Genomic DNA, 26,317 nt, shown 5'->3' with positions numbered 1-26,317 from the left:
AAATCAAGGGCACCAAGTGGGGGCCCCTAGAATAAATCTAGTATGGATGGGGTCGTAGAACCGTTAAGAGGATTAGAGCATGTGGCATGTGCCTAAGAAACCATGTGTTTGATTTACAATAACACCCAATTTTGGGTTTGCAGGATGCATATTAGGTTACATACTAACATGGGAAGGGGCATGTTCTCTCCCAATGAATCATTAAAAATGGGGAAGATATGAGGTTTCAATCCTCTCTCATCAAATATGCTAATGGTCGGTTTTTCACTTGAGTCTAGGAGTTATCAAGTAAGCAAGCAAGCATGTGAGGAAACAAACAGAGAAATGGCCCTAACTAGCCAATAGGGCTAAAGCAACGACAAGTAGAACTCTAACCACAACATAGGTGTTCTTTCCTCCGGTCGGCCACCTTTGGACATCACAACGTTGTGTGGGCATCGTGTTGCCAATTGCACAACATGTATACCGTCTCTAAACCTAGAAATTCTCCATATTTCCCATTTATGCTAAAATATTTTAAATGTAAATGACTACAAGGTATAAATTTTGAACCCGAGACCTTGTTTACATGTAGCATTATGTTAGCAATATGTCCCTCCTATGGGAGAAGCCGATAGTCGAAGTCAAGGAGTAGCCGACTGGTCAGGCCAAGAGCCGACAATTGATGTCAGGGAGAGTCGACAACATAGTAAGTAATCCAAGTCGAAGACACGACTAGCTAGTTGGGCCAACTAGATGGATGAAGAAAAGGCTGACTAGTTGGACCGACTGGACAGTCGACATAGGTGTCGGCTAGTTGAATCAACTAGTCGACCAGTCGACTGATTAACTGTTATTAGTATAGTAATAGGAAGATATTAGTAGAGGTTACATTTTAAATAGCCCATATTGTGTATAAGTATAAATACACTTACGGAAAACATAAAGATTTGTATGCATAGAACAGAAAGAATAGAATAGTGTTGAGCCCCCATAGCGAGGGTGTTATAGAGGTAAGAGAGATAGAGAGAAGAGAGAGCGACACCGTAGTTTTGTGAGCTTAGACGCCAAGAGCCCAATGTGGTTGATACACTCTATGCAGAGAGAGTGTTGTATACTGTCTCCTTTTGTATTCTCCATTGTATAGCAGATCTTTGTTCCCATGGTTTTCCCCAAATAGGGTTTCCATGTAAAAATGTGTATTTTGTGCATTTGTTGTTTTCTATTTCGGCATTGTTGTGTATTTCACAATTGGTCTTCCTCACGAATCTTAGGGAACACATCTCAACAAACTAGTATCAGAGCATAGGTGAAAGATGGAAGGAAGTGTGAGTGGTTTCTCAGGTATGATAGTTCTAAATTCTCAGAACAATGAAGACTAGAAGATAAAGGTGGAAGACCTTCTCATAGTTAAAGACATGTATGAGCCCATCAATAGAGTAGAGATACCCACAGGGGTATTAGAGTCTGAATGGAAACTCTTGAACAGAAAGGCGGTGGCCATTATCATATAACGCGTCAACGTGAGTGTCCTTCAGCATGTGGCGAACGACACAAATGCCTACGAGATGTGGCAGAAGCTGTCAGGTCTATATGAGAGGAAGAACGCCCTCAACAAAACATCTTTGATGAGAAAGATTGTGAGGCTGAAATACAGGGATGGAGAAAGCATAGTTGAGCACATAAGTGTCACAAACACACCAACCGCGGACTCGGACGGAACACGAATGACAAGGCTACGAGGAACTTACAAAGCTAGGAATGACATAAAAGAATGAAGATAGAGATGTTATACGTTTTAGGGTTAGGGTTAATGGTAATGATGATTGATAATGACGAACATAGACATGGTGTAATAATGAAGATGATGGAGAGTATGATGGTGAGAGAGATCATGAAGATGTTGACAAGCATTGAGAAGCATTGCGGGGTGGGGGATGGTTTCCTAGAATGGCTCCACCCCCCTCCCAAGGGGGTTCAACGTAAGGAAGAGAGAGAGAGAGAGATGTCAAAGAGAGAGAGAGAGAGAGAGAGAAATGATCATTGTATTCATGCATTCCCCATAAGGGGTTAAATAGGTACAAAAGGGTAGATACACAAGGGTGCAAGACCCTTGGGCATTCACACCTAGTCACTCACTCACACCTCTTTGTATCTGCCACACTCACACTTACATTCACACTCATAATCGTATAACATTACACATACATATCAACACATTACATCTTTCACCCTCACTTATCACAGTTATCAATCACTTGTACATCTCGTACGATAACACAATATGGCACACCCATGGGAGAGTGCCTTGCACGTCGATCCCCCATGCCTTGATCATAATCTTTCTTCGACTGGAACTTCAATCGGTCCACTCAACGATCGACTCCCTCGATTGGAGCACTTGACTCGAACATCTTTGTCGGTCAGCGAATCTTCATCGCCACGAACATTCTCGTTTTGTCGTTCACGAACTTTGGTAACATCAACGATCGACTCCCTCGATCGGAGCGCTTGACTCGAACATCTCCATCGGTCAGCAAATCTTCATCGACACGAACATTCCCGTTCTGTCGGTTCACAAACTTCGTTAACATCATTTGGGTCGTCAAAAAAACGTTTTATGTATGTGTGTTCTTCTTCATATCTTGTGAGTTGCGTGTGGATCGCATCCATTTCTTTTAGGTTCATGAGTTTTTGAAATTCTATAGGTGCCCTTTGATTTTTAAAATTTTAATTATGTACCCTTATGAAATCTGCTCGTTATACCCTTGTGTTTTGTTTTTCCCTCTCTTTTGTTTTATTATTATGATTATTTTAATTGTTTATTTTGCCTTGGATTCTGCAACTTGCTTGCAACGGAAAGCATTTCTTCCTGCTTCATGTGTTCTTCTTCTTCTAGTCTTCTGCCTTTTCGTCTTCTGTCTTCTTTCTTTTTCCTCTTTCTTTTTCTTTCTGTCTCTCCTCCTCACTTCTCCATCTCTCCATGTCTTCCATTTCTCCTATCTTTCTTTCTCTTCTTCTCCTTCGTTCTTTTTTCTTCCTTCTGCTTTGTTTCTCCTCATTCTATGCTATGCTTGTTTTTGCTTCCTCTCCTTCTGAAGCTCCATAGTATCCATCGCTCGGCGGTTGTCGCCATTTGTCTCTGGCTCTGCAACCGTCTCTGTGCGGCCACTATCCGGCGTCATCGTCTCTATTAGCCCTATCCGGCCTGTCTCTATTTTGGCCATCATTCGTGTCGTGAGCGAACATGTGCGGTCCTCACCAGGAACTAGAATAGCAACGAGCAAAGGACTGTAGGTGAAGTGGTCAACTCGACTTCTTCTATCATGAGATTGTAAATAGTCGAAGTTGAGCCAAAACATGGCACAAACGGTAGCGCTAGCGAGAAACCAACACGATCCCCACAAGGAAAGTGAGCAGGTGTGATCCCCACCGTGTAGTTAGGCGTGCCAAACGGGATAGTAAACTGTTTCAGCATGCCATACATCCCGCGAAACGTCTCTTTTACCTTCTCGATAGACCTACCTCTACTTTAGATACTTTCATGTGGTTAGGACGTCATACATCTAATTTTCCCTTCTCCCCATATGTGAAAAAGACCCATTGTAGGAAACCCCGTAATAAATTTTGCACGCCTCTCCTTGGTAAACCTAGAATTAGTAGGATCCACAACCACTCTAATTATTCCCTCTCTAAACATGAGACACAACTCCTTAGCCTAGGTTCGAAACACATCCTCCCATCTTCTCCACCATCATCCCCTACCCTACTTAAAGAATTTGATAGCCTAAGTAGGACCCTTCGACTTAAACATTTTTTCAAAGATGTGAATAATTCACCCCAAAATCCCTTTAAGCTACCTAACCCTAGTTAGCAACCTCCTACTAAGTACACTCCCCTAGAAAACATTATAGCTAAACACCAAACTATCTTTAGGGACACACTTCATACACTCAAATTAAAACCCATTAGGATTGCACCTCACTTATCACTAGCCTTACAATCTCTTAAGAAAAACAACAAAATCATAATCCTACCTGCTGACAAAAATGTTGGAGTGTGTGTTCTTGATAAGGACACGTACTATAACAAAGCTATAAAACACCTTTCCGATACTAATACATATAAAAAAGTCTCCTACTATCCACTTGAGGAGTTATCCTATAGATTGAGAAGCATTGTTAATAACCATCTTGGTACCCTATCCAACATAGAAGCCAACTACATACTACATAAACCCTCAAAAGGGTACCAAGTATGCCATATATATTTCCTCCCAAAACTCCATAAAAACCCAATAGGTTTTAGACCTATTTGCTCATACAATAACTCCCTTTTTGAACAAACATCAAAATGGTTTCACCACCAACTCATGCCTATCCTTCTCCTTCAGAAGCAATATTTGAAAGACTCACATTCCCTTGTCCAGACTTTAGAACATCTCAACCCACCCCCTAATAGCTTTATCTTTACCTTTGATGTTGAATCTTTATATCCCAACATACCCCCTAAGTTAGGACTTCAAGCTTTACGAAAAATGATTACCCCACATTTTTCATCTTCTAAAACTAACCTTATCTATACACTTAGTGCACTCACGTTAGAATATCACTTTCTATCCTTTGATAACATGATCTATCAACAAGTCAAGGGTACGACCATGGGTAGTAACTTTTTGTAGTTTATGCATGCCTATTCTTAGCTCACTTAGAGAACTCCCAACCTTTCACACCCTAATCTTTTCTATTTCACTAGATATATAGATGATGCATTCGGGATATGGACGGGTACTAAACCCGAATTAGAAAATTACCTCCAATTCTATAACACCTCCACTAATAATTACTTCAAAATTGCCATCACCACTTCTCCCTTTAGATTACTGTTCTTAGATTTATGGATTAACCTAAAGAATTCACATTTCTCCTTTAATTGCTACCAAAAGCCCCAAAATGCCTACCAGTATCTCTCATTCTCGTTAGTTCACCCCCTTCACTTAAAACGTCAATTTATTATTAATGAACTAAAACGATACCTAATTAGAGAAAGTACCCCCTTAGGTTTTCTTCGAATGAAAAAACTATTTTTTAGTAGATTAGTTAAGAGAGGATATTCCCTTTCTTTTATATTGGAGAATTATAAAAATGTCCTATTTAGCATTAGGAAATCACTTGTATTTAGTAGAAAACCTAAAAGTACCCTTATACCTGTCATCTTCAAACTTAGGTATACAAAAGATACCCCTAGATTAGGAATTCACGACATGCTAGAAAACCTCCAGCCGATTTAGCCACACATCCCCAACAATCTAAACTACCACGACCCTTCATATGTTGGACTAAGTCTAAGTCCATTCATTCCCTTCTCGACAAAACTAAATATAAATCCATAAATAATCCCACTTAATACTATATTCCTTTTATATCCCACCCCTATAATCCCCCTCTTCTTAGAGCCCACCCCCACCTATCACTTATCATATACATACATATAACCCCCCTCTACCCCACTTTCACTTATCAATCCTTTGCCTATCACGATTCCCTGTTTCCCTCTCTCCCCTCATTAAACTCCTATTCTCTCTTTCTTTCTCTCTCTCTCTCTTCCCCCTATATAAACCTACCCTCTTGTTGTTAATGACCTTGGCACTGATGAGCTCTACCTAGAGTGAAACTAGTTTGCACAAGGTCTTTCTAATGAAAATTTCTTAAGCTTTTTTTTTTTTCTCACTCACTCTTCTCTTCTTCTTTCATCTCATTCTCTCATTCTCTTTTACTCTTGTTCACCTCTAATCCTACTCACTTCAGTTTCACTTGCATCATTGCTTTATATCTTTTCTTACTCTTCCTATATCATCTCAATAGTTCTTGCTCGTTCGCTCACACTCCTTGTCACAACGCTACGGTCACAACAAGCATTGCGGGGTGGGGGGTGGTGCCTAGAATGGCTCCACCCCCCTCCCAAGGGGGTTCAACATAAGGGAGGGAGGGAGAGAGATGTCAAAGAGAGAGAGAGAGAGAGAGAGAGAGAGAGAGAGAGAGAGAGAGAAATGATCATTGTATTCATTCATTCCCCATAAGGGGTTAAATAGGTACAAAAGGGTAGATACACAAGGGTGCAAGCCCCTTGGGTATTCACACCTAGTCACTCACTCACACCTCTTTGTATCCACCACACTCACACTTACATTCACACTCATAATTGTAAAACATAACACATACATATCATCTTTCACCCTCACTTATCACAATTATCAATCACCCGTACATCTCGTACGGTAACAAGAGATGAAGAAGGAGACAAGATGGAATGAAATGAGAATACTAGATTGATGTGTCAATGATTGGTGTTGAAACCCTTGAAAGGGACTAAGGAGGTTACAAGTATTTATATTGCGGGTTGAAGTACATGCATTAGAATATTCTGGAGAATATTTGGGAGAATATTCTAGAACCTTCTAGTTCTAGGATGAAAAGAATGGCGTGCAGAAGCAATATAGGAAACCGAACAACAAAAAACACAGGTTTAATGGAAAGCTTAGGTTTGCATAGTACACACAAGAGAGAGAGAGAGAGAGAGAGAGAGTAAAACACCAAAACTTAATTCAGAATAATGCTCAATCTATACATCGTGTGTGTTCAATGAACACTTTTATACAAGTCCCCCTCAAGCTCAACTTGAGGCTCTTCGGGATCTTCCGAATCACCGCTCCGGTTCCTCCTGGCTCCACACCTCGCTCGCGCTCCTGAGCCTGTTCGACTCCGCATGCTTCGACCCTTCCGGTCGGCTTGTTTGCTCCCACGACCCTTCACAGTTCCCTCGTTGTCGCGGTGTTGCCGCTTCTCTTGCTGCCTTCTTTTCCGCCTGGCCCTCGGTTGATTCAGTGTATCCGAATCAAACATCTGAATCAAACATCCGAACCGACTCGGCTACCTCCGATCAGTTTTTGCTCTCGTCCGAGTTGGCTGTCTCCAACTCGTCTTCGGTCTTCTCGCCCTTGATGGCGTCATCTCCCCCATGCTTGATTGGCTTCAGCTCTTTCTTTCGGTTGCTCCCCTTATGTCCGCTTTTGGACTCTTCCGCGGATCCACCCTCGGCTTCTTCAACCGATCCAAAGTCGAATTCGTCATCCGACTCGGTGTCGCGGTCTTCGTCTTCCGGAACTTCTCTCCCTCTTCTATGGTCATTCGGGACGTCTCTCCCCCTCAAGTTCGGCACGTCGAGGTGACGCAACCCGAGCGTACCCAAGAATTGCTGCAACTTGTCCAGACCAAGAGGCTTGGTGAAGATTTCGGCAGTTTGCCGATCCGTCGGAACATACTGAAGTTTGACTTCACCAGAAAGGACATACTCACAGACAAAATGGTAGTGCACCTCAATGTGCTTGGTCCATGCGTGGAAGACGGGGTTCTTCGCGAGCTGGATGCTACTGAGGTTGTCGCAGTAGATCGTCGTCAGATCGGACACCTCCTCTTGCAGGTCCTTAAGTAGCCGCTTCAACCATATGGCTTCGCATGTCGCGACAGCCGCTCCGCAATACTCAGCTTCGGTGCTCGACAGTGCAACTGTCGGCTGCTTCTTACTGCTCCATGTTATCACGACACTCCCAAGAGAGAACGCATATCCCAAGTTAAGATTAATGGTTTCACCATCTTGAGAAGATGTAGGTTCCAAAAGTGGAAGTTACATCTATTGTTAGAATTGAGAATGTTTTAAGTATAAGAGGTAACATTGTAATCCTTAATGCCATCATCTATAAATTTAGTGCTCATTAACATCCATAAATTCATAACTCAAGAAATGTATACAATATTCATAAATAATTTTGATAAATCCATAACTCTTAAAATGTAGATGTTATTCATAAACTGTCAAAACTGCCAAACTTAGACGTAAACATTAATATATCAATTTGAACATATCACATACTTATCAAGGTATCCACAATGCTCTCCTCTTCTTTATTTTGAGAGCCCCCTACAAAATTTGTGAAGTAATTGGCATTTGAAGGGTTCAATTATTATCAACACAATTATTAATGGTTTTTTGTTAATCAAGGAAGCACATGTTCACCATAAGGTATCTTGTTGTGCAACATACTTCTTTATAACATCGATATTCATCTTTTACTCTTGTCGAAACAAAGATTTTAGTACAATTCGAGTTCATGTAAACCCTAAATCTCTTTTATTTGAAAAAAAAAGAAGATTTCTAAACATGAACTCCATACGTTGTATTGAGTTGATGTAAAACACAGAGTTTTCATCACAATTCCATCCAACGTATCAAATTTATGTTCAAACTTTTTTTTCCCGATTTTAAAAAAATAAAAAAATCAAACTTGACTTGATGAAAAAACCAGATTTTTCACCACAATTCAATACAATGTACCTAGTTTATGTTTAAAATATTTTTTAAAATTGTTTTTGAAACATGTATTCGGTACATTGTATCGACTTGTGATGAAAACTCTGGTTTTTTCATCACTTCAACTTTTTTTTTGTTTTAAAAACCAAAAAGACCCAAAATAAATAGAAAAAAACGGGTCGGTCGTCAAAATTTCGGCTGAAGAGACGACGTAGTTGACCTCCTCATGCCGTCGGTTCTTATCCGCTCTCTGAGCTTTGTCGGTTTTTGCTTTCAATGCCCGACAGTCGGCTTTGATGTGTCCCGGTTTCTTGCAGTAGTTGCAGATTCAGATGTCCTGAGACTTGCTCCGGCTTCGCTGATTGTTCGGCGGTCGGGAAGAACTTCTTCCTCGGTTGTTCGATCGATCAGTCGAACCTTGTACTACGTAAGCTTCATTTGCCGAGTCTTTGGCGAAAGACTTTCTCCGAGCTGCTTCAGTTAGGATTGCGCTCGGGATTTCGGAATACTTAATGGCAATTGTTGAAGCATTGCACACGGTTGTGATGAAAGTTTCCCAAGAAGAGGGGAGACTACTCATGAGTATCATTGCTCCGAGTTCATCCTCTATTGTCGTCCCCTGAGACAATATTTGGGAGCTTAGGCTTTCGTACTCGTTGAGGTGTGCCTGAACCGAATCGGATTCTTTCATCCGCAAGTTGTAGAGGCGCCGGATCAAATACATCTTCGTTGCGGCGACCTTCTTTTCATAAGTTTCCGACTGTGTTTTCCAGAGTTCAAAAGTTGTCGAGCATGATTGCACTGTGAAGTACACTGACTCTGACAAGTGCATCCGAATCGTGGTGCGGACGATTCTGTCCAGCTTTAGCCACTTGTTTGCCTTGTATGCTTCTGGTGGATTTTCATTCTCAATCGGGTCTATCTGACCCTTGACTATGAGATAGTCCTACATTTGTTCCTTCCAGAAGTTGAAGTTTGAACCGTCGAACCTCCTTAGACTCATCTCCGATGAGCCGGATGTTGATGCCATCTGATTCGGTTTCGGTTGGTAAGACTCTGTTCGGAGTTGACTAGGAACCTTAGTTGGGTGCAGTCGGTCGGCTCACCCGATATCGTTCTAGTCGGTCTTGAACCCGAGTCGGTTTGGTTTCGGATACTTGTTTGCTGAACCTTCTTGGAGTGACTCCGGTTAGCTTCTGATTGTATGCCGAATACTGATCGCAAGAAACCGATTGTTTAGGCTGATTCTGCTTCGGATGACTGCAGCGATGAGAGGGACGGATCCAACTGATCCTCCCGAATGTCGATCGGCCGAATGAAGCACGAATTTGGTTGTTGTCTGGAGAACAATCTGCATCAGGTGGTTACAACAAGTGGGTGAATAGAGTCCGGTGACCTATTCGGATGCAGACTTCTTGTTTGTCTTCTCTCTTCTCTGTTCTTCAAGAAAACCAGAAATAGAGTGTTGTGTTGTGTACTATGATGGCCGACAGCGGGTTGAAGACCCTATTGGGAGACAGGTCCCTCCGGATGGGAAGGGAGAAGAACAGTGCAGATGAACAAACTCGGCCGAGGCCGAAACGGTATGAGGAGTACCCGGCTACGGAGAACCGGATGATACAGGCCCGGTGCGAATCGGATGAGGAGTACCCGGCTACGGAGAGCCGGATGATACAGGCCCGGTGCGAACCGGATGAGGAGTAACCGGCTACGGAGAGCCGGATGATACAGGCCCGGTGCGAACCGGATGAGGAGTACCCGGCTACAGAGAGCCGGATGATACAGGCCCGGTGCGAACCGGATGAGGAGTACCCGGCTACGGAGAGCCAGATATTACAGGCCCGGTGCGAACCGGATGAGGAGTACCCGGCTACGGAGAGCCGGATGATACAGGCCCGATGCGAACCGGATGAGGAGTAACCGGCTACAGAGAGCCGGATGATACAGGCCCGGTGCAAACCGGATGAGGAGTACCCGGCTACGGAGAGCCGGATGATACAGGCCCGGTGCGAACCGGATGAGGAGTACCCGGCTACGGAGAGCCGAATGGTGAAGAACCGGTATGAATCGGAGGAAGAGACATATTCGTAAATATGTTTCTGAGAGCCCATTGTGGCTACATTTGTAAATAGCCGAAAAGTCATATTAGTATAAATATGACTTAGGGCAAACTTTTAGTTGTTGTTGTCATTCTTCCTTGTTGGTGCAAGAATAAGTGGGAGCGTATAACTATACAGAGAGAGAAAGAGAGAACGAGGTCGTTGCCTTTATTGTAACCGCCGCCTGTGGCGAAGATCGTGAGCCCGAGGTCGTTGCCTCCGTGTACTCACTGTTTTGTACATTCATACATAGTGACAGTTTGCAGCCCGTGGGCTGCCGTGGTTTTTCCCCTAGTTTGGGGTTTTCCACGTTAACATCCTATGTACTCTTCTCTTCACTGTGTCGTGTTCTATTTCCCCTTTTCTGTGTATGAAAAGAATCTCGGTTGTGGCCGAGTCTTGCGCATAAGGAGCTAGGAGTTCCCGTCAAGTGGTATCAGAGCTAAATCGACACAGAAAATGGACGAATCATTTGGCGGCATGTTCAAGCTCACCGGCTCCAACTATTCAGTATGGAAGTCGAAGATGAGGGACATGCTCGTTGTTAAAGACCTTTGGCTGCCGGTTCAGTTCGGGGACAAGAGACCGGACAAAATCGACGCCGCGACATGGGACGTGATGCACATGAAGACAACGGCGTACATACGGTGCTTCATCGACATGAGCCTATACAACAACTTCAATGAAGAGAGCAAGGCTCATGAGCTCTGGGAGAAGATCGGCATAATGTTTCAAAACAAAAATGTTGTTAATCAGGTTTCGGTATTCCAGAAGCTAGTAAGACTCTGGTACCAAGATGGCTCCAGCATGGCGGAGCACATGAATGCCTTCCAGGGGCTGATACACCAGGCAAAGTCATTGGAAGTACTTCTTGCCGATGAGGTACTAGCGCTACTCCTGCTCGGTTCCCTCCCAGATAGCTGGGAGACGTTGGTTGTCACTTTGGGCAACGTCGGGCCGGAAGGAAAACGGTTATATCCCTAGCAAGAGTAAAGTCGAGCTTGCTAGATGAGGAGGCGCGTCGGAAAGACAAAGATACGAGCTCCGACTCCAAAGCGCTCCTTACCGAATCGGAACCCGGAAGACAGAGAAATCGTCGTCCCCAGAACCGGGAGAAGTCGGGGACACGGTCAAAGTCAAGGGGGAGACCTACTTGCTTCTATTGCGGCAAGCCAGGACACTTCCAAAAGAACTGTCGGCATTTCCGTAAAGACAAGGAAACCGACGGTACCGATTCGAAGCAAACCCTGGACCGGAACGGTAAAGACCGGAGGGGGCCGGACCAGAAGGGAACGATGGCAATCGCGGCAAGTGAAGAGGAGTTGATGCTCATCACCGAAGAGAGTGAGATAAACCTTGCCGGCGACGAGATGACCTGGGTGGTAGACTCCGGAGCGTCGTTCCACCTTACCCCGGACCGGAAATGCTTCACATCCTACTCAGCCGATGACCACGGCTGTGTCCGGATGGGAAATGAAGGTACATGCCGAATTGTCGGCATAGGAGATGTGTGGCTGTCAACACCAACCGGATGCCAGTTGCTGCTGAAGGATGTCCGACACGTTCCGGAAGTTCGTCTGAACCTGATATCAGCCGGTCAGCTAGATGATGAAGGCTACACGGGTAGCATCCGGAATGGTGTCATGAAGTTCAGCAAAGGGAGCCTGATTGTGGCTCGGGCCCGGAAGGTAAACACATTGTACCTGATGAATGCCCGGTTATGTCCGGAAGAAGTGAACGTGGCATCCAACACTGCCGATGAGCTGTGGCACAAGAGGCTGTGTCATATGAGCGAGAAGGGGATGAAGAGGCTTGCAGACACAACCTCATTCCAGTGAAGAACGTGCACTTAGAGAAGTGCACTGATTGTCTGGCCGGTAAGCAGAACCGGACCTCCTTCCGACCAAGGCCACCGATGAGACGTAATGCACCACTGGAGTTGGTGCATACGGATGTGTGTCAAGCAGACACGAAGTCACATGCCGGAGCGCAGTACTTCGTGACGTTCATAGATGACCACAGCCGGAAGCTGTGGGCCACACCGCTGAAGACGAAGGATCAGGTGTTATCCGTCTTCAAAGAGCTCCACGCGAGAGTGGAAAGAGAAACCGGCCGGAAGCTGAAGGCGGTTCGAGCAGATAACGGAGGAGAGTATCGGGGGCAGTTCGAGGATTACTGTCGCTCGAAGGGAATCCGGCTCGAATTTACCGTGCCGAAGACGCCGAAACTAAACGGACTGGCCGAGAGGATGAACTGGACCATAATGGAGAGGGTCCGGAGTATGCTACCGCATGCAAAACTACCCAAGAAGTTTTGGGCTGAGGCACTGTCGACGGCGACATACGTGATAAACAAATCACCCTCAGTACCCTTGGACGGAGACACGCCACAGAGAGTATGGACCGGTAAGGAAGTGTCCTACCGGCATCTGAAGGTGTTCGGGTGTCTCGCGTACGTGCATGTAGCTAAGGACCGGAGAGGAAAGTTAGATCCAAAGACCCGGCCATGCATATTCCTCGGTTACAGTGACGATGAGTTCGGCTACCGAGTGTGGGACCCGGTCGACAAGAAGGTATTCCGGAGTCGAGATATTATCTTCATGGAGGACAAGACGCTCGCCGACTGAGAGTCGGAGAAGAAGATAATGAACTCCGAGTCAACCGGTAAGGATAGACTCTACAATGAGCAGACCCAACCGGCAAGAGACCGGTTAGCACTCGAGGAACCAGCCGGTTACGGTGAGGATACCGAACCGGCAGAAGAAGAAGTAGCGGAAGCTGAGACCGGAACCGGCCAAGACCCCGAATCGGATTCGGATGAAGAGCAAATGGAGGAGTCGGTTACCGAAGCCCGAAGACGGAGATATCCTCTTAGAGAGAGAAGGGCGCCCCGGAGATTTACGGATGCAGAGCATGTTCTGCTGACCGATGAGGGGGAGCCGGAAAGCTTCGAAGAAGCGAAGGAAGACACCCACAACCGAAAATGGTTAAGTGTCATGCAGGATGAGATGGATTCCCTACATGAGAACCATACATACGAATTGGTGGAGTTGCCGAAAGAAAAGCGGGCACTCCGAAACAAGTGGGTGTACAAGTTGAAACCGGGAGATGCCGGCAACCCCCCGAGATACAAAGCCAAGATCGTGGTGAAGGGGTTCCAGCAGAAGAAGGGCATGGACTTCGACGAGATATTTGCCCCGGTAGTAAAGATGACCTCCATCTGGACAGTGTTGAGTATAGCAGCAAGCATGGACCTCGAGGTAGAGCAGCTGGACGTGAAGACGACATTCCTTCACGGCGACCTCGAGGAGGAGATCTACATGCAGCAACCTGAAGGATTTGTGGAGAAAGGGAAGGAGCACCTTGTATGCTGGTTGAGGAAGAGCCTGTACGGACTGAAGCAGGCTCCCCGGCAATGGTACCGGAAGTTCGACTCCTTCATGATCGATCAAGGGTACCACAAGACGCAGGCCGATCACTGCGTGTTTGTGAAGAAGTTTGAAGGAGGCGATTTCCTAATACTCCTTCTATACGTGGATGACATGTTGATCGTCGGACGGGACCAAGTCAAAATACGGATGCTGAAGAAGGCTCTCAACCGGACCTTCTCAATGAAAGACTTGGGTCCGGCAAGACAGATGTTGGGGATGCACATCATTCGGGACCGGTCAGCGAAGCAATTATGGTTGTCACAAGAGAAGTATGTGACAAAGGTGCTTCACCGGTTCAACATGTCAGAAGCGAAACCGATCGGATCGACACTTCCGGCAAATTGCAAGCTATCCGGTAAGCAAAGCCCGAAGACGAAAGCAGAGAAGGCGGATATGATGAAGATCCCATATGCCTCTGTCGTCGGGAGCCTAATGTACGCAATGGTTTGTACCCGACCGGACATAGGATACGCAATCGGAGTGGTGAGCCGGTTTATGAGCAATCCCGCCAAGGAGCACTGGAATGCGGTCAAATGGATACTCCGGTATTTGAAGGGAACTTCAAATATGTTTCACCGATTCGGACATGTCGGCTGATGTGGATACCAGCCGGTCTACATCCGGGTATGTGATGACATATGTAGGGGGAGCTGTTTCGTGGCAGTCGAGGCTGCAGAAGACGGTTGCATTGTCAACCACAGAGGCGGAGTACATGGCGGTTGTGGAAGCCGGCAAGGAAATATTATGGATGAAGGACTTCATCGGAGAACTCGGTATCCGGCAAGAGGAATACCGACTCTACTGCGACAGTCAAAGTGCCATCCACCTTGCTAAGAATGCGGCCTACCATTCCCGGACGAAGCATATCCAGCGGAGGTATCACTGTATCCGGGAAAGAGTAGATGACCAAGAGTTCGCACTGACGAAGATCCACACGGCCGAGAACGGGTCAGATATGCTGACCAAAGTGCTGACACCCGACAAGCTAGACGCATGCCGGAAGAGGATCGGACTGGTAAGACACCCCATGCCGGAGTGAAGGGGGAGTTTGTTGGGAGACAGGTCCCTCTGGACGGGAAGGGAGAAGAACAGTGCAGACGAACAAACTGAGTACCCGTCTACGGAGAGCCGGATGATACAGGCCCAGTGCGAACCGGATGAGGAGTACCCGGCTACGGAGAGCCGGATGGTGCAGAACCGGTATGAACCGGAGGAAGAGACATATTCGTAAATATGTTTCTGAGAGCCCATTGTGGCTACATTTGTAAATAGCCGAAAAGTCATATTAGTATAAATATGACTTAGGGCAAACTTTTAGTTGTTGTCTTCATTCTTCCTTGTTGGTGCAAGAATAAGTGGGAGCGCGTAACTGTACAGAGAGAGGGGGGGAGAACGAGGTCGTTGCCTCTGTTGTAACCGCCACCTGTGGCGAAGATCGTGAGCTCGAGGTCGTTGCCTCTGTGTACTCACTGTTTTGTACATTCATACATAGTGACAGTTTGCAGCCCGTGGGCTGCCGTGGTTTTTCCCCTAGTTTGGGGTTTTCCACGTTAACCTCTTGTGTACCATTTCTCTTCTTTGTGTCGTGTTCTATTTCCCCTTTTCTGTGTATGAAAAGAATCTCGGCTGTGGCCGAGTCTTGCGCATAAGGAGCTAGGAGTTCCCGTCAGACCCTCCAACACTCTGATACCAAATGTTGGGGACAAGGTCGTCAGAGCGGAAGAACAAACAACATCTGTGATGTTGAAGGACCTGTGTATGAGAATAAACAAGATACATACACACACACACACACACACAGGCACAGGCACAGAGGCACAAAAGAAACGATTTATTTCTTAATAGCAACAGTTACAAATGACAACCAACAACCCTTACTAAAGGTTACAAAGTCACTTTATATAGTGACTATCCTAGGGCAACTGCCCTTTATGCTATTTACAGAAATAGCCCAAACTTGGGTTGTCCAAAGGGACAATGTGAATACGGCCATTATACACTCGTATTCGACATAAGCAAGGATGGGGGTTCGATCGTGCCAAATGTTAGCCAGTCGGCTATAGGGTCGGAAGGTTGGAAAGGGACATGTGTGAAAGGGTCGGAGTCGACAATGTTTGGAAGTATGAAGGAGTCGGAGTCGGACCGTCGCGGCGAATCAGTGAGTTAGTAATTACGAATGTTGCCAAGTAGTAAAAATATGTATTAGAATTAGTTAGACAGTTTTGTAATAGTTCTTGCCAAAACAAGGGCAAGTGTAATCTTGAAAAGAGACTCTCAATTTTACCTATAAAAGAGGGACCAAAAACATTCTAAAGCTATTGTTCTATTTTGGAATTAATATAAGTTATGAGTTAGAGTGTTTTTGTGTAAATGGTATCTCTGTGCATTGTTATTCCTAGTGTCGATTTCTAGTTTGCTAGACTTACTAAGTAATTATATTAAGACCAATTAGTCGATCAAGGTTACTCAAATAGCAAGTCCTATTTGTTGACTAGTTCGTCTATCCATCCTTCTACCACAATCATCTTGATAGAACGTTCGGATCGTAACGTTCGACCTATTTTGCCGGCTACGTACAGTAATGGACTGTCGGCCGAACAACCCGACCAAGGGTACCACAAGATGCAGGTTGAGCACTGTGTTTCCATGAAGAAGTTCGATGGAGGAGACTTCCTAATACTCCTGCTATATGTTGACGACATGTTGATCGTCGGATGGGACCGTATCAAGATTGGGATGCTAAAGAAGGCCTTGAGCAAGTCCTTCTCAATGAAAGATATGTGTCCGGCGAGACAGATCTTAGGGATGCACATAGTCCGGGAGCTAACAAAGAAGCTAGTGTGGATGTCATAGGAGAAATATGTGACAAAGGCGCTTCAAAGGTTCAACATGGCGGATGCGAAGCCGGTCGGGTCGACACTTCTGGCAAACTACAAGCTATCCAGGAAACAAAGCCCAAAGACAAAGGCGGAGAAAGCTGAGATGACGAAGGTATCGTATGCCTCAGCAATTGGAAGCCTAATGTACGCAATGGTGTGTACCCGGCCAGACATCGGATATGCGGTTGGAGTGGTCAACCGGTTCATGAGCAATCCGAGAAGAGAGCATTGGGGTGTCATCAAGTGGATCCTTCGGTACCTGAAAGGCACCTCAAGCATGTGCCTCCAATTCAACTCAGTTAAACCTCTATTGGAAGGCTTTACTAATTCAAACATGTCGGTTTATGTAGATACCAGCCAGTCCACATCCGCATACGTCATGACCTATGTAGGGAGAGCGATAACGTGCCAGTCGAGGCTACAAAAATTAGTGGCATTGTGACAACGGAAGCGGAGTACATGGCAGCTGTAGAAGTTGGCAAAGAAGTAATTTGGATGAAGGACTTCCTCGAAGAGTTAGGAATTCAACAAGAGAAATTTTGACTCTATTGCGACAGTCAAAGCATCATCCACCTTGCAAAGAACGCAACCTACCACTCCAGGACAAGGCATATCCAAAGGAGATATTACTGGCTCCGGGAAAAGGTAGATGACAAAGACTTTTCTCTGACAAAGATCCACACAGAGGAGAACGGGTCAAACATGTTTGTTGGGAAGTCGGTCCCTCCGGATGAGATCCAGTTATGAATGAAGAGAACCGGAAGAGATCATGTAACCGGATCGGATAGACCCCGTGAGAACCGGAAGAAATCTGGTAACCGGATCAGATGGACCTTGTGAGAACTAGAACAGATCCGGAAACTGGATCGGATGGACCCGGTGAGAACCGGAAGAGAAGACATATTTGTAAATATGTTTTGAGTAAGCCTATTGAGGCTATATTTGTAAATAGCTCTAAGTTCATATGAGTATAAATATGAACTAGGGCAATCACAGAAGACAGAGTTGTCATATTGTTGTATGTCCATAACTGTTGTATAGAGAGAGAGAGATATATATAGAGCGATACTCTGTTGTAACCGCCGCTTGGTGAAGACACAGAGCTCGAGGTCGTTGCCTCCGAGTCTCTGATTGTACCTTTCTTATATAGTGATAGTTTGGAGTGTGTGGGCTCCAGTGATTTTTCCCTGTTAGAGTTTTCCATGTAAACATCAGGTGTACTCTCTATTGTTCGTGTGTGTACGTGCATTCTCTCCCCGATTCCCATTTCTGTGTTTGATTCTCATTGAAGTGATTCAAGACTCGGTTGTGGCCGAGCAATATTCCACGCTATTTCCTTCAAACTGGTATCAGAGCGAACAACACAGGAATGGAAGAATTGTTTGGCGGCGTGTTCAAGCTCACCGGCTCCAACTACTCAGTGTGGAAGTCGAAGATGAGGGATATTCTGATGGTTAAAGTTCTTTGGTTGCCGGTTCAGTTCCGGGACAAGAGACCGGATAAGATCGACGCCACAGTGTGGGAGGTGATGCACATGAAGACGATGGCATACATCCGGTGCTTCATCGACATGAGCTTGTACAACAACTTCAATGAAGAAAGTAAGGCTCATGAACTCTAGGAGAAGATCAACATCATGTTCTAGAACAAGAATCTGGTTGGACTGATCCAGTCTCTCATTCGGTCCGCTTAACCGGAACGATTCTGGACTCTCATCTTGAGTCCCAGCTTCATCTTTCTCTACCTGGGCCGGTTCGGGCTCACTATCCCCATCCTCCGACATCGGGTCGGGATCGGAAGTCGGAGTCAGTAAGGAATACCACGATGCCGATTCATCAAACTCGACATCTCGGCTTACTCGGACCTGCTTCGTCCGGGGGTTATAACACTTATACCCCTTTTCCTCTTGAGCATAGCCGACTAGGATGCATTTTTCCGATTTTGCATCCAACTTTCTCCACTTCTCATCCAGCACATGTACATAGGCTATGCTGCCGAATATCCAGAGGTGTCTCAAATTCGGCTAACGCCCGAAATACAACTCGTGAGCTGACACCTTGTCCCCGATCCGGTTCTGGATGTAAACGACCGTTTGGACCGCCTCCGCCCAGTAGAACTTGGGCATACTCTTTTCCTCCAGCATTGCCCTAGCCGCGTCAATCAACAACCGATTCTTCCTTTTGGCCACACCGTTCTGTTGCGGTGTGTATCTGCATCTGAATTCTCGCCAAATTCCTTTTTGTTGCAGATAGTTGTTGAATTGGCCGGAAAAGTACTCTTTTCCGCCATCCAACCATAGGCATTTGGTATTCCTCTCCGATTCCCGTTCCACCATCTTCTTGAGGCTCCGGAAACACCCGAAGACTTCGCTCTTCTGCTCAATGAGGTAGATCCACGTATGCCGCGTGTAATCGTCGATGAAGGAGACGAAATATCGACTCCCGCCAATGCTAACATTTTGTGCCGGTCCCCACACATCCGAATGGATAAGATCGAGCTTGTTACGGCTTCGATTTGTTTTGGTGGGGAATGGAAGCCGGTGTTGCTTCCCAAGTTGGCAGGCTTCACAAATCTGTGCTCTCCGGCTGCTAAACTTCGGCAAACCGAAAACGACTTGTTCCGTTTGCAGGTCTTGAAGCCTCCGGTAGTTGACGTGGTCGATCCGCTTGTGCCACAGGTCGATATCCGACTCGACCTTCTGTCCTTTGGCGAACAGTGCGGTGCCGACGTCACTGGTGTTGAGGATAAACATCCTCCCATCTCTGCGCCCTTGCGCAATAACTTCGCCCTCATCCTCAATGAAGCACCCGAGGTGCGTAAACCGCACTTGCATCCCTTGCTCAACGATATGTCCGACCGACACTGTTATCGGCCGGCAAAGTAGTCCAGAGTGTGAAACGGAGGAGTTATTTAATTATTAAGGAATGGTTGTAAGTAAGCTATTATTGTGGACGGACGGACCGGAATCGGTATGCCGTTCCGAATCCGGACCGATCCCGAACAGGTGCGGATGGCACCGTTTTGTACTACAAACCGGAAACCTATTTAAAGGCCCAGATACAATGTAATGAGCAGCGGTTAATTAATGAAGCTTAGTGTTTTTTATCTCTCTGTGTTAATTGCCGATCTGCATTCATTGTTATATCTTACGCGTGTGATCATTAAGGACGATCTTGCTAAGTAACCTAATTAAGTCGGATTAATCGTTGAGCCTAATCCTCTTGCTGTAACACCCCTTTGGTGAAGTGTCTTCCGAAGACACCCTGTGTTAGGCCATTGTCTGGCCCTAAGAGTTAACACAGTTTTTGGCGACCACGATTCCTGTTTTTGCAGCGAACGATGGCACGAATGGATGACTAGATCAACGCACGACCTGGTTACAGATTGAACTCGACGCCTTGTCGAAAGGCAAAGAAGACGTGAGGCTTTCCAGCAAGCGGCGCAGGAAATTAGAGCGGATCGCTCGTTTTCCAACGTAATCCAGAGAGTAGCGGAGGAGTCCCTCTGGTTACAGCAAACATCGCACCCGGACGACGGCAGCATCCTAAGCAGCCTCCGGGAAACCGAATCCCTTCTCCAGGCGTTGGCAAGCGGAGAAGACGAAGCAGAAGCCTTTTTCAGCGTATGAATCGGATTCCGAAGGGGGATACAACGTGCACACGAACTACCGTAGCAGCAACGAAACCCCGGGCGGACCGGAGGACGAAGGATCGGACACCTTACCGACACCGGAACCAGAAGTGCTAAGGCTGGAACCTCCGGAACCAGAAGCAAAGGAAGAGCAACCTCCGACACCGGAAGTCGAGGAGGAGAGGCCTCCATCACCAAAAGAAGAGGAAAGACCACCGACGCCGGAGAAAAACCAAGAACGACCACCAACACCACCAGCCCGCGCACCGATACCGGACGACGACATGTCGTTCCAATACTCCAAGTATAGAGATGATCCGGATGCGGAAGCTCATGTTCACGCCTTTGAACAGACATGGGAAGCAAACCATGTGTCCCAGTGATTGACCCCAGAGGAAGAGGAACGCTCTAAGATAGCGGAATTTGGCGTCACATTGGAGGGACCGGCAGCAAGATGGCGTCGGACGCAGGACCCGTCTACCATCACAACCTACGCAGATTTAAAAGCTAAATTCTTGCATTTTTTCCAAAAGGAGGTGGACCAGACAGTAATGGTGGGCTTATTTTATACCATCCGACAGGAGGCGGGGGAGAGCATTCCCCAGTTTGTCATCCGGTTTCAACGGATGCATAGTCAGCTTGCCTGTGCACCCCCGGAGGAGGAATTACGGACTATATTCCTAAATGCGCTCCGGGAACCCCTACGCACGGTTTGCACGGTAATTGACTTCCGCGCAAGTACCATCGACCAGGTCATTGACTAGGTAAGAGAGATGGAAAAGACAAGCTCTTGGCTCACACTGGGAGCACTCCAACGAGCGTTATCGTCCGATGAAGACCTCTGGTTTCGGCAAGCAATACAGTGCACAACCTGCTTGAATTCCAGACACTCGGCACTAGAATGCACTATGAGGACGCAATGTGTAATCTGTCAATCCAAGGGCCATACGACGGATAGGTGCGAGTATAATCTATTGAACCGGCAAGCACCGCTCGTCCGACAAATAGAGCCACGCAGCAGCCGGGATGAAGAAGAGGAACGCTGGCGGCGAATGGACCGCGACCGACCGGCACAGGATGTCTGGTATGGCGATCGACGGGAGAATGATGTCTGGTACGGTGATCAGCGGGATAACTACGACCGGTATGATAGAAATGATCGGTACCGGGATTACAATAGACGATACGAACATTACGACCGGGAGCACTCCCCCGGGTATCGGCAGCAACGGGAGGAATACGGCAGATATAACGACCAACCTCATCAAGAGTACCACAATAAGAAGAACTATAACAAAAAACGCCATTTCAAAAAAGGCGGCCACCCACGGGATCCGGAACAAGGAGCTTCAAGCAACCAACCGGCCCAAAACCTCGCGCTTACCACGAGATCTGCCTCGGGTACAACAGACAATGCTGAATCCAGCAATACCTGGAAAGCCTACTGCTACTACTGCCGATAGGAAGGCCATTATAGTAATCAATGTCCGGCGAAGAGCTATGACAAACGACCAACAGTAAATATATGGTAGTCCCTGAAGTGGCAGATCTGCAGCAGGTGACCACAAGGTCGAAGGGCATGGCCAAGGAATGGGAGACGCATGAGACCATCCGGAAGCAAGCGACGGAATGGTGGAAGAAAGCAAACGAGCAAAACGTAACAGACTTAGAGCGGCAAAAGGAGAACACCGAGCAAAAGGAGAACACCGAGCAGCAAAGTGTGTATTTGGCGTGTCCAGTGGGACCCTACTAGGACATATTGTGAGCCAGGAAAGCATTGCAGTCGACCTGAACAAAGTGAAAGCCATATTAGAAGCATTGGCGCCGGCAACGGCAAAGGCATTGAACCGGTTCTTAGGCCAGATCCAGTGGCACAGCCGGATGCTCCGATACTTGGCCGACCTAGCTACACCGTTGCATGCCGCGGTACATCGAACACCATTCCAGTGGACCGACACCGAGGATAGGGCGTATAGGGCCCTCAAGGTACTATTGTCGCAAGCACCGGTAGTGCAGCCTCCGGATTGGAGTAAAGAATTTCATGTGTTCGCGGACGCCTCCGACATCGCAATCGGAAGCGTACTGATGCAACTTACGGAGCCAAAGTGGTACCGACCAGTGTATTATGCCAGCCGAAAGCTATCCCAAGAGGAACGGAACTACTCTACCACGGAACGGGAAGCTCTAGGGATGATCTACAGTGTGACAAAGTTTCGGCATTATTTATTGGGAAGGAAGTTTTCCTTCCATGTAGATCATTCGGCACTCCTCTACCTGGTGTCCAAGGCGTCACTCACCGGTAAGTTGGCTCGGTGGACCTTACTGTTACAGGAATTCGAGTTCGAAATATTCCATCGACCCGATATACAACATGCCGTAGCGGATTATTTAAGCCGATTAGAGTCCAGAGAAACAGGCGACGGAGTAGCGGACGAGTTTCCGGATGCGGAGCTGTTTCGAGTCATTACGGAAATGGCAGCATATGAGACAGTGGCACAGGAAGACAAGTGGCTCACAAATATGCACCAGTTTCTTAGCACAGGACAACCTCCGGAAGAGATGAATCGGGACGAAAGGAAACGCCTGGCGGTGCAAAGCCGACATTTTTGCTTACTGCGAGACACACTTTACCACAAGGGCGTGGACGGCATATGGAGACGGGTTGTGCGCAGCGATGAAAAGGACCTCATACTGAGGGAAACCCATTGCGGAGTTGTCGGAGGTCACTATGCCGGAGATGCGACGGCCAAGAAAATATGGCAAAGTGGCCTATGGTGGCCAACTACATTAAGAGATGTTGTACGGTACGCAAAAGAATGTGACCTATGCCAACGAATGGGCCAACCAACGGAGCAAGCTCGGATGCCACACCAGCCTGTACTACCACTCGAACCATTCCAGAAGTGGGGGTTGGACTTCGTTGGACCATTCAAACCACCGGCAATGAGAACAGGTAATCGGTACGTCATCGTCGCAACGGATTACTGCACGAAATGGGTGGAGGCAAAAGCCTTAAGAGACAACACCGTTGTGTCAACGGCAAAATTTCTATACGAATACATCTGGTGTCGTTACGGATGCCCAATCGAATTAATAAGCGACCAAGGGGGGCACTTTCTCGGCCAAGTAGTTGAAAGCCTGACAACATTCTATGTCGTTGTCCATAAACGGAGCACACCGTACTATCCACAAGCAAATGGGTTAGCTGAGTCGACGAACAAAACGCTCCAGAATATCCTCCGGAAGATCGTCAACGAAAACCGTACGGATTGGGATACCAAGCTACATAGCGCGATTTGGGCATACCGGACAACATACAAAACAAGCATCCGAACAACACCGTTCCGATTAGCGTTCGGACTAGAGGCGGTCATGCCGGTGGAATTCCAAGTACTAAGCTTACGGATCCAGCTACGGGAACGGCTGAACGAGAAGGAGTCGGAGGCAATACGGTTAACAGCGCTTTGTGAACTCGAGGAACAACAACTGGCAAGCATCCTGCACTTAGAATTGGAACAACGGCGACGGAAAGCATTTGTCGACCGGCAACGGAAAGGAAATGAAAAAATGTTCGAAATCGGCAAGCCGGTGTTAGTATTTCAGACCCGGATGGGCAAGATGCCGGGTAAACTACGGTTTAGATGAACCGGCCCGTATTGGCTGACACGTGAGTATAATGGGTCCTACCAGTTAGGGACACTTGCCGGTGAAGTGCTAGGCAAATGGGTCAACGGATTCAGATTGAAGCCATATAGAGGACCGATGCCCAAGAACCGATTTGAGCAAAGGACCAACACAGGTGAGGAAATGACAACCTGTGACGGAAATGGCAACCACCAAGCCGGCAACCGTAATGAGGCTGATAAGGGTCCGATAGGACCAACGGACAAGTAACCTCACACTACATTAAAATTAAAAGAAGAAGAAAAAAAAAACGAAGTAATCATGCAAAAGCGAGGTATGAATGGACAAGAGAGCGAGGAGCGAAAAGGTACATAGTGGGCATTTAAGTGCCGCCACAGGACATAATGCTATTTTAGTACACGATGTGCACACGCTCGAAAAAGGCGCCAGAATGCACAGAGAAAAACCACTGCACATGGAGACCCTCTACTTTCGCGAACCCAGGAGCACAGAAGCACCAAGGCGTTGGAAGATCATCAGACGAGAACCTACGCACAGAGAACCCCCGCTTCCTGAACTCTCTCTCTCTCACTCTCACTCTCATCACCATCCAACCTCGCCACCACAATCCGACCTCGACACAGACATGGACCCGCAAACGCTATCGGAAGTCGCCAAGAAATGGCTAAAGCAACACGGGCTCGAGGGCTTCTTGACGATTATGGAGGCACCGCCACACAAAGAAGCCGACAAGGTGATCAAAGAAATCGACACAGAGGTCATAACGGATGAGGCGATCCGTGCGTTAACAGGCCTTCCGGAGGGAGGCATATTCACAATCGACAATCCGACCTCGGAGCAACTCATCAAGTATTTTGGTGAGTACTCCCTAGCCAGCAAGGGCTACCGGACACAGGGCGATGGAGATATGCTGTTCCGCGAGATTGCTCGTGTGCTACACAAATACGGCCATGTGTACCCTAGACCCCCTGTCATGCCGCAGAACCGGGCAGGGATGATCATCGCCACCTATGAAGGGATCAAGGTGGATTGGCCGGTATTGATCGTAGACGGTTTGTGTGCGACGATCGAGATCGTCAGAGGAAAAGACGGCAAAGAAGGCCGAGAAGGACATAGGATATGGCACGTAGTAACGCAGTGGCTCACCTTGCTTGTGCCACCCCGTCCAGCCCGTCCAGCCCAAGAAGCGGGGAAGAGTGGCGGACAGCACCCCAAAGACTGCTTCCAAAAGACAACAGTTGTTGGCCTCTAAGGCCACTAAGGGGAAGGCGGCGGACGCAGAACAAGCGGGAAAGGAGAGCGCCAACCGGAAGCGGCCAACGGATGCGCAGGAGGAACCACTGGTACGGCCCGTAAAGATTACACTCCGCCGACCGGTGAATAGAGAAGCGGACCCCTTGGCGGCAAAACTCAATGCCGGGACTCAGGAGGAGGAAATAGAGGAGGAGCCTACGGAGCACCTCCAGCGACGGTCGTCGACAAGGACCGTTGAGGCAGCCGGGAAACGTTTAGACCCTCAGACGGAGGGAACACCAGCTCCCCATACTGAGACTCCCACGCCAAGGGAGGAACCGGAACCAGTGCGCATGGCACCGGAATCGGAAGCCCCTGCACCACCGGCACCACCGGCAAGTCCCATTCCGCCAGAGCCGGAAAGGTCAATGCAGCCTCCCTCCGCCAACCAAGAAGAAGCGCAAGAGGAACCAGGACAGTTGGCTGGTCCACAGGCAGAAACGGAATTGCAACTCGGCGAAATCAGGTGGGACCACCCATCTACAAGCGAGCCCATCCGTCAAACCTCCGTGCAAGTGCAACAACAATGCACCGGTAGCCTGTGGCTCCGGTGGATAGGCGAACAGATTGCCGGAGCAGTGGGGTATATTGAGGCGGAAGAAAGAGCGCAAAGTGAACGGTTGCTCGTCACAACCGAACAACTAGAGACGGCCCAGTCCAGAATCCGGTGCCTTGAAAAAGACTTGGATCAAGTCACGGCAGAAATGGCCAAAATGTCCTTAACGGCAACACAGATCCAATCACCGGTGAGTCCGGTAAGTGTACAGAATGAAGAACCAGACCAACCTGTACATACTAATAAGACCCCGGCAACGGAAACCGTTCCAGAGAGAGATGCGGCGCAAGCCCAGGAGCTTGCGGAATTGAGAGATGAACTAGCCGCACAAGAAGCGCTAAGGAGCCGTGAACGGGAATTGAAGACAGCGGCCGAAGCAGAATTAAAGAAGACTACTGAGAACCTCCGTCGGGCAGAGGAGAGCCTCCGGAAAGGCCAT

The 26,317-nt window shown here is 47.4% G+C and overlaps 1 protein-coding gene across 1 annotated transcript in view; it reads left to right on the top strand.

Moving 5' to 3' along the window:
* Positions 1–26,317, top strand: part of LOC147865057 (nuclear pore complex protein NUP98A-like) — a 53,212-nt gene that overhangs the window by 3,274 nt on the left and 23,621 nt on the right. The window lies entirely within an intron of this gene.

Source organism: Azolla caroliniana, unplaced genomic scaffold (assembly GCF_043228905.1).
Source record: "Azolla caroliniana isolate FFs.n. ecotype wild unplaced genomic scaffold, voAzoCaro1.0.p SCAF_4, whole genome shotgun sequence".
NCBI lineage: Eukaryota > Viridiplantae > Streptophyta > Polypodiopsida > Salviniales > Salviniaceae > Azolla > Azolla caroliniana.
This window is presented reverse-complemented; position numbering and strand designations above follow the sequence as displayed.